Here is a 13,907-nt window from a genome sequence, read left to right on the forward strand (position 1 = left end):
AATATCTGAGATGAAAGAAGAAAATAACAGTTAAAAAAGAGAGTCAGAGAAAAAGAAAATAAATCACACCTTCACTTTCTTGCAGCTTGAATGTAGGGGGAGAAGATTTGACCCTGCATCACTCTTTTCTGTGTACTTTTGGTGACAAGCTCAAGTCAGCCTCAGCACCACTGGGATTTATTGAATGCAAAACCAGGAGAAAATGAAAGGGAGAACATTTCATTATATTTATCTGATTTTCCCCTAATTTTCCAAGCAAGACATAAATCACAGATTGTATTTGTGACAGAGAATACTTCTGTATTTTGGGGAAAATATTTCTGCCTTGTACAGAATAACATTTCTAAATCAATTAGCTAGTGCAGGATTCCAGCTTTAGCTTTGAGATGAAAAGAAGATTTAGCTTCTGCTTCTCAAAAAAATTGAACGTTACATACACTGGAACTTCTCACAGGTTGATGTCTCTTTGCAAGATTTAATCAGCTATGATAAGGAGCATATTTCTCAGCATTTTCTGAAGGTCGCCAAGGAGCATTACTTGAAGGATCCAGACTTCAACCCAAATTATGTTCATACAGAATCCTTTGCAGCAGCTGGTCTCTGTTCCTGGGCCATCAATATAGTAAAAATCAGTGAGGTATGTATAGATCAGCTCTTGAACTAGCCCTGATGGGGGAATTTTGGTTATGATTTTTTTGGTTTTTTATTAGGCTCAGCTTAGTGTTCTGGAGAGCATGTAACAGCCACCAGAGATCAAGTGGGAAGTGCTCAGTACTTGGCAGTATATATGCATTTATTTCCTTTTAGTAGGAAGTGGTAAAAAAGATGTAGCTGTCCAGGACTTTTCAACTGTTATTACAGTTGCATTACAGATGCAACAGTTGGGAAATATTCTTCAGATGTACATGTTTCACTTGAAACATCCATCCTGGGTCTGGCTGTCTGGAGTATGAGACAGGGCTTATCATCTGTGATTCCCTGGAGCACCTGGCAGCAGGATTTCTCCATTCATCCTAGAATTATAGCGTGCTCATTTAATTACTGAACAGTAAAAACTTATCAATTGTAGATGAAATCTACTCAAGTGTAATGCCTGTCTGATTTCCGCCTGTATTCTAAAATCATGAAAGTGATACGTATAAATTAATTCTAGTTGGAGAGTAGACTCACTAAGGTTGCATTTAGTTCTGCTTAAAATGTCCTTCTATAGATTATCATAAAATCTGCTGTAGTCAATAATGAAATAAATCTTTGCCTGACTCACTGTTATGTAGAAAAATGGGTCTAAAGCAATGATATGTAATGAAAGGCTACTGGGATTATCTTAAAGACTTTCATCAGGAGTAATTTTTAATTTCTGTAATAAAGCGAGACCAATTTCTTCTCTACCATTGTGGTACGTCTTGTTCAAGGTGTATTGTGAGAGAGAACCAAAATGTTGTGCACTGGCTCAGGCTCACACTGAATTAACAGCAGCTACAGGAAAAGTAGAAGTCATCAGGAAAAAGCTTCTTGTAAGTATGGCTTGAGTAATAAATTTCATTCTCTAACACCTTGAGCCCCTTAATTTCATTAATTTTTTAATTCATTTTTCTTAATGTGTTTTATTTTTATTGATTTTATTACTACTTAGTTCAAATGTTAGAGGCATGCTCTCGTTAGGGATTATCACTATTTTCCCCTCAAATGTACTGAAGAATGCTCTGCAGTTTGGGTAGCAGCCCATGAAGCTGTTTACCCAAAATAACTGAATTTCCTCAAAGCCATCTAGGCACATCATAACCATTAGGCTAATAATTGGAATGGTGGTTGATAGAAATATCTGACTGTGAGTTTTCCAAGGAATATATGCCAAGGTTTTTTACCAGTAATGACCTACTGCAGTATAGCAATAACATCCATAAAGGGCTTTAGAAGCTCACACTCGTTTGTGTTAATATTTGCCATTAAACATGCGATAAAAACAGCATCAAATCTCCTCTGACTTTCTGAAAGACCCACAAACACAGGTACACGTGTGTGCTTGCATGCACATAGAAGAGGAAACTTCCATTAGTCTTTTACTGACAAGTGTCTTGTGAGTTAATGATGTAATTGAAGACCACACTTGTCATCAAGTATCTATTGAACTTTTGAGAGGGATTATTTGTTGTGTAAGAGTGCATTTAATGGAGTGACTGCAGCACAAAGCACTCTTGATACAAAGACATCTCATGGTATCTTGGGAGATGGTGGGTGGAAGGAGTTTCTGCTGCAAGCTAATCAACCTTACTAAGCAAAGAAATCTTCAAATGCTTTGAAAGATGTGACATTAATTAGGTTTAAAAGACTTTGACTTTGCCTCAGACCTTTTTGTTGGTAATATTTAGATCTGTAACCTCACAGTTTAATATATAAGGCAATAAACAAAGGCTGAACAAATCTGTAATGAGGCTTTTATTCTCATTGCTTCCTCTTGAACTGGCACTTTAAAAGAATGACAAACATTCACTTTTATGGAAACCCTTGCAAGCCTGTGAGTTCTGGTATTTTAGAATTTAATTCTTTATTTCAGGAATTTCCTGGTTTTCTTCCAGCTATTTTAATAGACCATTTTTTTCTTGTTCTAAAGGAGATACAGTTTTAATGGCTAAACAAAGATAGATTATACCATCTGACTTTATCCTCTGATCCCTCTGACCCCCACCCCAAAAATCCCATCAGCTGTTACAGCAGGTATTTTTCTTCCATGAGAAACAGCCTTAGCCTTATGACCTTGGGGTTGCCCATTTAGATCAAAATCTACCCTAATGAAGCTTAGATCTGCACTAAAAGACAGCTTTATGGAAGCATCATGTTTTTCATTTCACACATCTATACTGATGTATGTCCATTAAGTACAAACACTTTTGAACAAAAATAGCCATCTAGTATTGTTTTGGGGAGATTTTATATTTTTTGCTTTGTTTTAATACACAGCAGTCACCCCTGAAACTCGTGGAATCTTTTACTGTTTTAATGTGTTCCTCTGAAAAAAAAAAACCACTAATACATCTCTTTTCCTTGCCTGACAGTATCTCAAATAACCTTTTCCTGGTTTAGGAGACCTCGCATTCAATCAGCTTCCAAATCCAAAGCATACTTTTTTGCATTTGTTTATTTCCTTTTTTTTTTTACATTTGTTTACTTTACCTTTTTTATGTTTATTTACTTCCCCTTTCCTCTCCTCAGGCATTTTTCTGAGGATTGTTAGCAGCAGTATTTCTCTCAGCTGTGCTTAGTTCTTAATAGGAAGAATTCTGCACTACAGGTGAAGTTGCAATTCCTTTTCATTTGTCTGTTTCCTGTGTTAGGTCAACACTTGTCATACTGTCATTTACTGTGAATATTTTTACTAACCACTTTTTTAAATCCATACTGCATATTCAGCCAGGATTCCCTTTACATGTTGGCAGGATCCCATTAAAACTATTATTTTTGTAGCTGATTCATACCCTTGCTGATCCACCTGATGAACTTTTCTAAGGAATTGTAGCTTTAATTTTTAATTCTCTAGCAGGTATTACTCATAATAATAATATACCCCAGAGCTCATGGAGTTGTTGTATGGATAACTCTACAGCTGGAGAAATTAATTCTTGATAAATGCAAAATAACATATTTTAACTTTTTATGAGTACTTCTTGACTGCTGTTCATTGATTCCAAGTTTAGGAAAGAAGACATGGGGGCTGATCATGAAGAATTTAAAGACAGCTTTGAAGTTATTCCTGTATTGAGTTGAGAGTAGGAGTGGATTACCCTCCAAGATCCTTCTAAACTATATCATTTTATGATTCCAAAAATAAAATTGAAATTTAGTTCATCCAGTAATATTTTATAAGATTAAATTCAGCAGAAGAATGAATAGGAAATAGCTGTCTAGGCAGTGTGTCTACTATATATGCTAAGATCTATTTCTAACATTTAAGTGTTATATAGTAAAAACTCCTGCACACATCACTCAGGAAAACTTGGTTTTGACTTGTTTCTCATAACTGACTTGTGATTAGTCCAGAAATTTGAAGATGCCAAGAAGAGATTCAGTCTTATGAAAAACCTTCAAAAATGTACCCTTATATAATTCATGTCTTAATCTACCATTTCTGTACTGCAGATTATTGGCAAAATTATTCTTTTTGAGGCAAATTATTCTCCTTGGGCATTTCTGTATTTGCTTCTTGTGGTCCACATGTTGTGTTCATCTCTTGGGAAGAATATCCAGTCACCATTTTTAAGTGCTCTACTATTCAGCCTCTAATCACTTCAAAAGCTCCAGTTACAGTGCAATCCTTTGCACAGGCCAGTGCAAAATATTGTGCATTCAAATGTCTTGCAAATTCCATATAGGAATAGGATTCTCATCTAATGTGTCATCCTTTCTTCCATTTGCGAGGTGATTGAAGTTACTGAATTCCACAAACTGCTTAACTATATATATGCTATATCCAAACAGCTTCCATACACTTATGCTAGCAATGATTTCTGTATCTATTGTACTCAAACCATATAATTTATCATTAATGTAGAGGAAATGTTAAAATGTTATTTAAAGAAAATATTTTGAGGTGATTGAAGTAACCTAGTTTTAATTACATGTCTAATTTTATCTAATACCTGTGTGGCAGACTGGAAGTTATCACAATGTCTATAAGTAGTGCATAGCATTAAGACACATATAAATGACATTGATAGCTTCCTGAGGACTGACAACTAGAAGGAAAAAAAAAATTACAAGTTAGCATGCACCAGAACCTCAAACAATCAATGAAGCTTAGAAGGATTTTTTTTCCAGAATTGTAGCAAGTCAGGATTGTGACACTCACTTTATAAAATGTTAATTCAAAATGTTTCACCTATAGGAAATTATATGGCTGAGAGATGTATTTCTTCTGATGGTTAGTGCCTGGTTTCCTGCCTGTGAAATGTTAGAGGATGATGAGTTCATTAGAAAAGTTCAGCAGATGGAATAAAGTCTGCAGACTGGTGAGGACAGAATCCCTTTCTGTCTTTGCACCTTGCTCTCTGGGCCCATCCTTTTTCTCCATGTAAACATGTACAATGGTCAACAGTGAATAAATTTCTCTGCATATTTTCATCCCTATTCAATGATCCTGAACTGCACTGTTCAATGTTACATTTAAAATCAGCTCAGCTTCCTCAGCTGGAAACTTGCATTAATCCATATGCTAAAGGACATGGTGTGCAAAATGCTGTTCATGGGGATGGTTGTTGTGTACAGCAGTAGCATTAACCAGAATTAGCTGATGAAAAGATGCAAATTCAGCATGAAACATTGACATTTTACTGTCATCCATCTTTAGAGTTCAAATAAAATGCTGTATATATATCAGGCAGTTTTCTTTGTCTTTTCTAGAGAGTTTTACATCTAGCAAAGTTTCAACAGTTCCATTTTTCCAGCCACAGCACTTCTTGATCTGCTTGATTTCATTTGTCATTTCAGTATTATGTAATGTGGACCGTTGGCCTATGCAACCTGTTCCACCTGGTCCATGTCAGGCTTTTTAAAGGTAAGATTCACTGTGTAAGGAAGTCTGTGAAATTAGTATAAAGAGAAGGCAAACTTGTATTTTTTTCTGGGAAAAGAAAAAATGAACCATGCAGTCACTTCTTAGCAACAGGTACTTAAATTTTATTTACCTTAGCAGCTGATAAACCTATCAGCCTGTAGAATGCTCTTAGTGCTTGACTGAGTTGTTTGAGTAAACAACTCAGAGTTGTGTCTGTAAAAACAAGAATTCTTCAATGTTAAAGGAAGGTCACTCTCTATATATGGACTTTTTTTGTGCTTGTCTCTCTGGGCTATCACTCGGCTGTATCCAGTCAGCAGGATTGCCCCCTATTCTTCAGTTCATTTCTTGCCCTTTTCCCTTTCAGTCATTTATTTGCCTGTCTCTTTTCCATCTTCCTCTATCAATTTTCTGAAGAATAAACTTGAAGGCCGAGCATCAGATGCTAGTGATCTCTGCTTCTGCACTCATGGATATTCTGTGCTCCCTGGCTCATAATTCAGCTTCTTTCTGTTGGCAGAGAGAGAGAGGCGAGGAGAGCTGTACATATTTTTCATAAGGAAGTTTTTGTGGCCAGCAATTCTCAGCAATGATAACTAGTGCAGCTGTTAGTAATCAATAACACACCTTCAGTCTCGGCAGCACAGTTACTGACCTCCTTTCACTTTTCATGGGCTCCAGAATACATCTTTAAATGAGAAATGATGTGGGGATTGGCTGCCCCTGCAGTCAGATCGCAGACAACACCAAGCTGGGCAGGAGTGCTGGTCTGCTGCAGGGCAGGGAGGCTCTGCACAGTGAACTGGACAGGCTGTCCTCCCAAGCAACAAGGACAAGAGAAAATGGTCTCAGGTTGTGTCAGAGAATGATTAGATTGCATATTAGGAAAAATTTCTTCACCAAAAGGGTTGCCCAGTAGAGTCACCATCCCTGAAGGTATTTCAAAGATTTGTAGGTGTGGCATTTGGGGACATTTAATTGTGGGCTTGGCAGTGCTGGGTTAACAGTTGGACCCAATGATCTTAAAGGTAATTGCTGACCAAAATTATTTTATGGTCTATGGGCAACATTGCAATAAATATTGTTACAGTAATATTTTTTGCTGGTGAGTATACACGGGCTGGTACTAATAATAGAAATACACTGTGTAATTCAAACATTTTAAATGTTCTAAAGATGATTAAAAAACATTCTCCTTAAGATGATGGCTATGAATCCTTTCTAGTATGTTAATTTTTTAATATCCCATCAAGTCCAACAATTGCTGTATAGTAAATTGATTTACAGTAAATTGAATTAAAAGGTAGTTAGGAAATATCAAAAAGGATTGTCTCTTCACAAGCAAAATTACAAGTATTTTGAGTGGAAATAAATCAGGTTTCCATCCTTCATGAGACTAGTTATTTGCTAAAAATATTTATGAAAATTATGACTTTTACATTCATATATATTTCACAATAAGTATGCCTATACTATGTAAGAAAAGAAAAGTAAAATTTAGTAGTGCTAAGGCTAAAAAGTTGGGCCAAGCTGATCCTTTTTGCAGAAGTGACACAATTTGTATTATTTATCATTACAATCATTGTTATTAGTATATGAGAGGACTTAAAATATACTCTGTGCCTGAGAAGAATTATTCAAGGGCACAGTCCAGCAGGCTTGCTAAGGAGAGTAATGGCTCTCTGCTGTGATTTGTGGAACAGAGTTTCCTGGCACTACCTTCCTTGAAAACAAGTGTATTTAAAATCCATGGTTTATCCCATAGGGTGTTGAATTTAGGGTGCTGGAGTATAAAATGCAATATGTATTTCTGCTGATGCTAGCCTTTATTTATGTTGCATGCTATGAAAGGATGACAAAAGGGAATGGTGTATTTTGTAGTGACAACTTTCCTATTCAGAAATCATAGGATAAGAACTGCTGTGATAAAGGAGACTATTATGTATCCAAAAAAAAAAAAATCAAGCCCCACAGATATTGAGGCACTGCTTACTGTTTGTCTCACTCTCATCTTTACTGCCTCAGCCTTTGATGGATGAGTGTACTTGAGCTACAGCCAGCTCTGTGTTATCATGCAGACAGATTTGAGGTGTCTAGAAATAAGTCTCTCCTAAAAAAGAGTCGAGAACTCTTACTGTGGTCCTTCTTCTTATGCCTTGAGTGCTAGATTGAAGTTTTTCTTATAGCCCATCTCTGTTAGATGCCCTTACTGAGGGTGAGTCCTCGTACTTAAGTCCTCATTATTCTCTCAATTTAAGATTCAACCTTCTTTATTAATCTATAAGATGCATCTTTCCCCCTTTGCCAATAAATTTCTTATTTTAAATTTATAAATAATTTCTAAATTTCCTGGTTGCACATCCTCAATTCAAGCATCAAACCTGACAGAAGAGTGCCAAATCTCTGATCTTACAAAAATGGTGAAAACGGCTTTTGTGGAGGTATGCACAACTTGCTCCTGCTGCTGTTCTTTCATTAAACCCCACAGAGAAAAATTTTGCCCTCAAGTGGAGCTCAATGTTGTTAGCTCTGTATGTTACTCTAGAGAAACAAATTGGTTTGAGGTAACTTGTTTTGAGGCATGTGCAGTATGAAACCCCTGAAAACAAAGCCAGGGATGTTGCTGCCTTCTGAGCAGAGTGCAGAGAAGTGTGGTTAAAGTATGCAAATCTGCCCATGAGCAAATTACTGAATGTTTTTGTGTCTCCAGGCTCATATGCAAAATGGGAATAATAATTCTGTCTTGCATTTTTTTAATTTAAATTGTTGTTAGTTAATGTACTTATGGTGGTCCAGGAGCTGCAGGAAAAACCCCCACAGAATTTAGCAAAGCATTTCCTCTGAAGTTTATGTCCCTCAAAGTTAAAGGTACTGCCTAAAATTATTGTCATTAAAATATATTATTTGAAATAAAAATAATAATACTTTTAAAAAACAAACAAAACTCCCAAACAACAAACTATTTACCCATCCCATTTCTGCATAAGCTCACATCTTCACTTGAGATAGCAGTTGAAGAAACAGTCCTATGGCAAAATGATTAAACAGAATGAACAAAATTACTGGGCTAGCCAACAGGTTGGTTAAGTAACCTGAGGTAAGAAGATTTTTCCTGAATGTTCATCTTAGCGTGAGTTTTTAAATAGTTGAATTTTTTGGTTGAACAGGAGGCTAAGTCTAAACTTTTGAAGGTCGTGTGGGGAAAATAAGTGGGGGAAGTGCAGGTGGGGACAAAGGAGACAAGATGACCATTATTAGAGATCATTTAAATTAAAAAAAAAAAGACCCAACCAAACAACCCCAAACCATAAATAAATTCTCAATAAAATTGTATGAAATAAAATGTGCTGCACCACAATTTTATTTCCTAAAAATCAAGTATTGCTGAGAAACTGATATTGGCATGATTGCTAGAGAGAAATCTCAATAACGAAGTCACCACATTTATACACAACTGTGAACACATTGTGACAGCCTGGGCAGCCTCTGGTTAATGAGCAGAAAGAGTGAATAATCCTCCAGGTCAGGATGGAGCCGCCCTGCATCTGCCCTTGTTGCACTCTAGATTGCAAATAAGTGGAAGGCACCCATCAGATATTTGCTATTTGCTTTTGGTTTTTTACGGAAACTAATAATTTTTAAATAAGAATGAAATGTATTTATGTTAAAATTATATATATTTCAGTGTGATTATTAGCTTTATTTGTAGACAAACATCATTAAAGCTACTGCATGCCTATTTAACAAAACCACTGGAGTCAGCCACAGCATTGCTGAGCAATCTCTCCTTGGGCTTTACAGAAATTGTTCTGTCTCAATTCATCATCTAGAATTTTAACAATTCCTTTTTTTGACAAATACATGTATATGACAGGAAATAGAATGTACAAGGAATATTTACACTATGACATGACTTCCCAAGTCAATCTGAATAAATATTTTAAGTTGGATTTTTTAAAATCCCTGTGACCTTGCTTTCTAAGATCACAGTGTGGATACTTTGGTTCTGCAAATATCTCAGCAGAGGCTAGCAATCATTATTAAATCAGTTTGGAAAAAAATCCTGTAAGGGCATAAAACTAATTTTGAAAACACAGCTATTAAAACAGATCTTTTTTTAAGTTATTGTGCTAGAAATGTAAAATATGTAAATAATATTTCCTTTGGTAGAAAAACAGTGAAGTTGATGTTACTATCTGCATATTAAAACTTTTGTCTGTCCCAAGACACCTGAGATGGTCCCTATTGGCCTGGCCTTGCAGCCCTCCAAAGCCATTGGAAGTTCTGTGCAAGTCAATGGCCCTAGCCCATGGTTAGGCTCCAGGTCTTGAAGGTTTACACATAGTTAAAAGAAGTTTATCTCCAAAATTTGAGGTTTTATTAGTGATCTTGTTGTGTAAGTTAATGTGGAAAATATTGGGAAGGATTAATTGAGAATGTCAAGCCTTTTCCTCTGAGAATAAATTCTTTTTGACTAGAACAGGAGACAGTTAACTTCTGAAAAGCATCAAGACTGATGATTTTGTCTATATAGCATTGACCTGGAAGCTCAGCCATTCAGACTAATAAATCAGGCAATTTATATTTAATCATTAACTAACTCCCGAGCTGAACAGCTGTTCAAAATTAGAAATGGGTCACCCCGGCCAGGATGACATTACAGGCAATCTATAATGCATTAGAATAAAATTATAGTGATTTTTAACTGTCTGGAAATTTATTACACTGCATGTTCCAACTCTTAAACCCTTGTTAGCCAATGTCACTAGTGATTTATGGTGCTTGGCTGGTATGGTAAAATTACTGAAGATTTAAATAGACAATCATTCTATGTTTAGCAAATCTTCAAATTTCTAAGCTATTTTGGAGAATGAGGTGGGTACTCTTTATTGTTTATGACTTACCCCTCAGTGACAACAAGAAAGAATGGATAAATCAAAAAGGCCTCTTGTAAATTAATGGATTTATTGTCTTGTTGCCCTCAGTTAATGATTTAAAGAAAAATCCAATGATTCTGTAGGCAAAAATGGATGTCTAAAATACTTCAAAGCATAAATGCTACATTGCAGAGATTGCTGTTAGAACCTTTGTCAGGAATGGTCCTTTACTTGTCACTCATTGGGCATCTCTTATGGATGGAAGTGGGGTTTAGGAGGCCTTGACACACCAAATTCCTGTGGTTATACTGTGAAGCACATACCTGCTAGCTCTTTAAAGCAGCATATGTTGATTAAAGATACTTCTATTTTCTTAGTGGACCTTCTATATTCCTCTTTTGCAGCAAAAGTCTTTGAGACTTCTGTTGAGAATTCTGTCGAGAATTCTGTCTGCCTTCCCAGCACTGAATGTTTAACCATTTCAGTAAGTATTTCTGGTTTTTCAGAAAAACATAAGTGGAAAATACTTAATGAATATAAAATTTAACAATTATTTTACTACTTTGGTTTTGTACACATAGAAAACCGTGCTTTAGATGAGAATGAGAATCTGTACAGCTTTCAGAAACGAGCACATATAAAAGTTTTCTTTTAAGCCCTGAAGCAGATGACACCAGCAAAACCCAAGCATTTAGTATGAAATTACATGAAATATAGAGGATACTTTCCAGTCAGAGATTTTCATTGATTTAGATTATATCATGTAAAGGACTGAAAAAATATTTGATTACTATCATTGCTCTGAAAAACAAATGTCTGTACAGGCAGAGCGTAAATGGCTGTCCTTATAAATACTTCTGGAGCACTTTCCTTCTTTCATCCTGGCCCTTTCTCTGCTTCAGTCACAGGAGAATGATTTCCTGATGTTTCCCTAATGCAAGTGAACAAACTATGAGACAACTTTATTTTACCTGCAGTATTTCAAACAGTACAAACAAAGAAGAAAGGTTATGACAGTTTATTCCTATTTTACATCAAGAATTTTATCCATTTGAAGATTACTCTCATGGGTGGTCAATTTTTACCTTCCCTTCCTCTCAATGTCGAAGTTATTTGAGCATGCATTCATGCATAGGTTCATTCCTTTGCTGGGAACTGTAGACACAGAACAATCAAAGCATAATGTGCCAAAACTGCTGGTTTGGGGTTTGTGCCATGTCACTGAATCCTGACTGAAAAAGAGAGGATCTATATCTTAAATGTTCATTTTCTTTAAAGAGGATGTTTTCATTCTCTGAAATTCTTTTGTAACCAGCTTACATTTCAAATAGATGGTGGGCTGTCTTTATCACATAATTGGAATAAAATAACCACTTTCCACATAGATGCTTATAATAAATCATCAAGATCTGAGACCATTCCTGACTATTTATCCTAAATATCCCAGGGTTGGCATGGTTAAAATGAACTCTGCAAAAGAACAAGGGAAAGCAGGGCTCTCTGTAGGAAAAAAAATATCTATATTAAGAAAATTATTCTAAAGTGAAACTTTGACAGAATCATTGCAGTTGGAGGGAACCTTCTGAGATATTCTAATCCACCCTCATTGATCAAACAGCATTGGTTAGACCAGATTGTCCAGGACCATGAAAATTCCACAACCTCTCTGGGCAGCCTGTATGTTTGGCCACCCTCACCTTTTCTCCTGTCAAAATTCCAAATCATTGCAGCCTTAGCTGAGTAAGATGTCTGTACTTAGTGGGTAAAAGAAGAAAGATAAATAAGAGCAAAAAACCCTTCAGGTCTTCCAGAATCAGAGAACATTTTGGGTTTGAAAGGACCTTAAAGACCATCTAAGTTCTAAATCCCCCACTGCCATGGGCAGGGATACCTACTCTGCTGCCTTTCTCCTCCCCTTGGGAAAAAAAGTGCGAAAAAAAAAAAAGTAGAAGTGACATCTTTATTGAGGTTGAAACAGCTTTTTCTTCCTCCTTTTTGTCTTTTAATATTTTTGTTTTCTTACCTTTCCTGAATGTTGCTGGAAATGCCTGCACTGGCAGTAGGACAGCAGGTGCTGCCAATATTGAAGTGTGTCCACCATGCTTTAGCTGATCTAGACAAAAGCACCAATTACTGAAAAAAATCATTATAGAGAATGTTTGACAAAGAGTTCTATCCCACTGTTTTCAGCTTCAAAGATTTCAAATCACCACCAGAAATTCTGGATTGTTTCCAGCCTTTGCAGTCTTTGGAAGTGTGTCTCTTGCTGATGGAGTATTTCTCCCATTGTACTTTTGTGTGCTTCTGGTTAATAACACAGAAATTAAACATTTTGTCACTTCCATGGTGCTCAGGAGATAACATTTTCTAATTTTGTTCTGCCATCCAAAAACGTGTTGGAGCCAGTTCACTGGAAACCTCAAAGCACAGAAGAAAACTTTCATGTGGTGACATCTTATTGACAGCAGCATTTGTGTCTTACTTTGGACCCTTCATAAAACAACATCACCGGGAACCAAAGGAACATTTCTGGATTCCTTCTCTAAAGGTACAAAAAGTAAAATTTGAAGTAGATCTGTATATACAAGTGCCTAATTGAAGATGTTTGTTTTGCAGGGTATGTACATATGTACACTTATATATTTCTATAGCATGTGTGCACACAGGCATACTTTCCTCAGATTACAGGTATCTTTTGAGGGAAATGAAAGAAAGAGGTTCTCTGGCAGAAGAATATCCTTTCCCTTTTCAATTCTCAATGCCAAAGTCTGTTCTTTGTGACACTTTTATAGCAGCAAATGCTGTAAAAATGATAGAACTGTACAGAGAGACCTATTCTGCTTAGCTGCTCAGCTCCAGGAAGAGCATGTGGTTATGATAATCCCCAATTTTCTGCACATGGAGGAAATCATGATAGTATTCAGTAGTTCCAGTCCTTGCAGTTGTCTCTGCTAAGCTTTCCCCTTCCTTACTTTTGAATCTTTGGACCATTCTTTTATTCCTTAGTGCAAATGTTCCTCATCCCTTCCTACTTGTTTCCTATTTCTTTTGTGCATTATATGATGATTAATGTCATTTATTCCCAGAAATATGTGAAATGGGCAGCACTTACCTCATTTTCAATCACAGATCTATGACACAGCAGGTGAGCTGAGTTATGTGGACCCTCTGGAAACAGATTTAATGCCAAATTTGAGTTTCCAAGGTCAGCACTTGGAACCGTGGGGACAACTCTTTGTAAACATTTGCTTTTTGCTAGAACTGCTAATTTGTCTAGAGCTTTGCTTTATCTGGAACCTCTCCCTGTCCTTTTCCACCAAGAACATGCTTGCAGATAAAAACCTTTCTCAGAAACCTCCTTCGACCTTACAGCCTAGGTAGAAAAAAATTGCCCAGTATATTTTCAATAGTAGGACTCTGGAATTAAACATCATTATTTTTAAGAATAATTCTTAAGACTCTTTTGAAATGGATTGAACATT

The 13,907-nt window shown here is 36.2% G+C and overlaps 1 protein-coding gene across 1 annotated transcript in view; it reads left to right on the top strand.

Moving 5' to 3' along the window:
• Positions 1–13,907, top strand: part of DNAH11 (dynein axonemal heavy chain 11) — a 131,000-nt gene that overhangs the window by 78,068 nt on the left and 39,025 nt on the right. The window contains exons 25-30 of the mRNA XM_064412132.1: positions 455–637; positions 1,413–1,514; positions 3,211–3,289; positions 5,482–5,548; positions 10,830–10,909; positions 12,828–12,973. The gene's annotated coding sequence lies outside the window, so the exon portion shown is untranslated. The remainder of the gene's footprint in view (positions 1–454; positions 638–1,412; positions 1,515–3,210; positions 3,290–5,481; positions 5,549–10,829; positions 10,910–12,827; positions 12,974–13,907) is intronic.

Source organism: Passer domesticus, chromosome 1, assembly GCF_036417665.1.
Source record: "Passer domesticus isolate bPasDom1 chromosome 1, bPasDom1.hap1, whole genome shotgun sequence".
NCBI lineage: Eukaryota > Metazoa > Chordata > Aves > Passeriformes > Passeridae > Passer > Passer domesticus.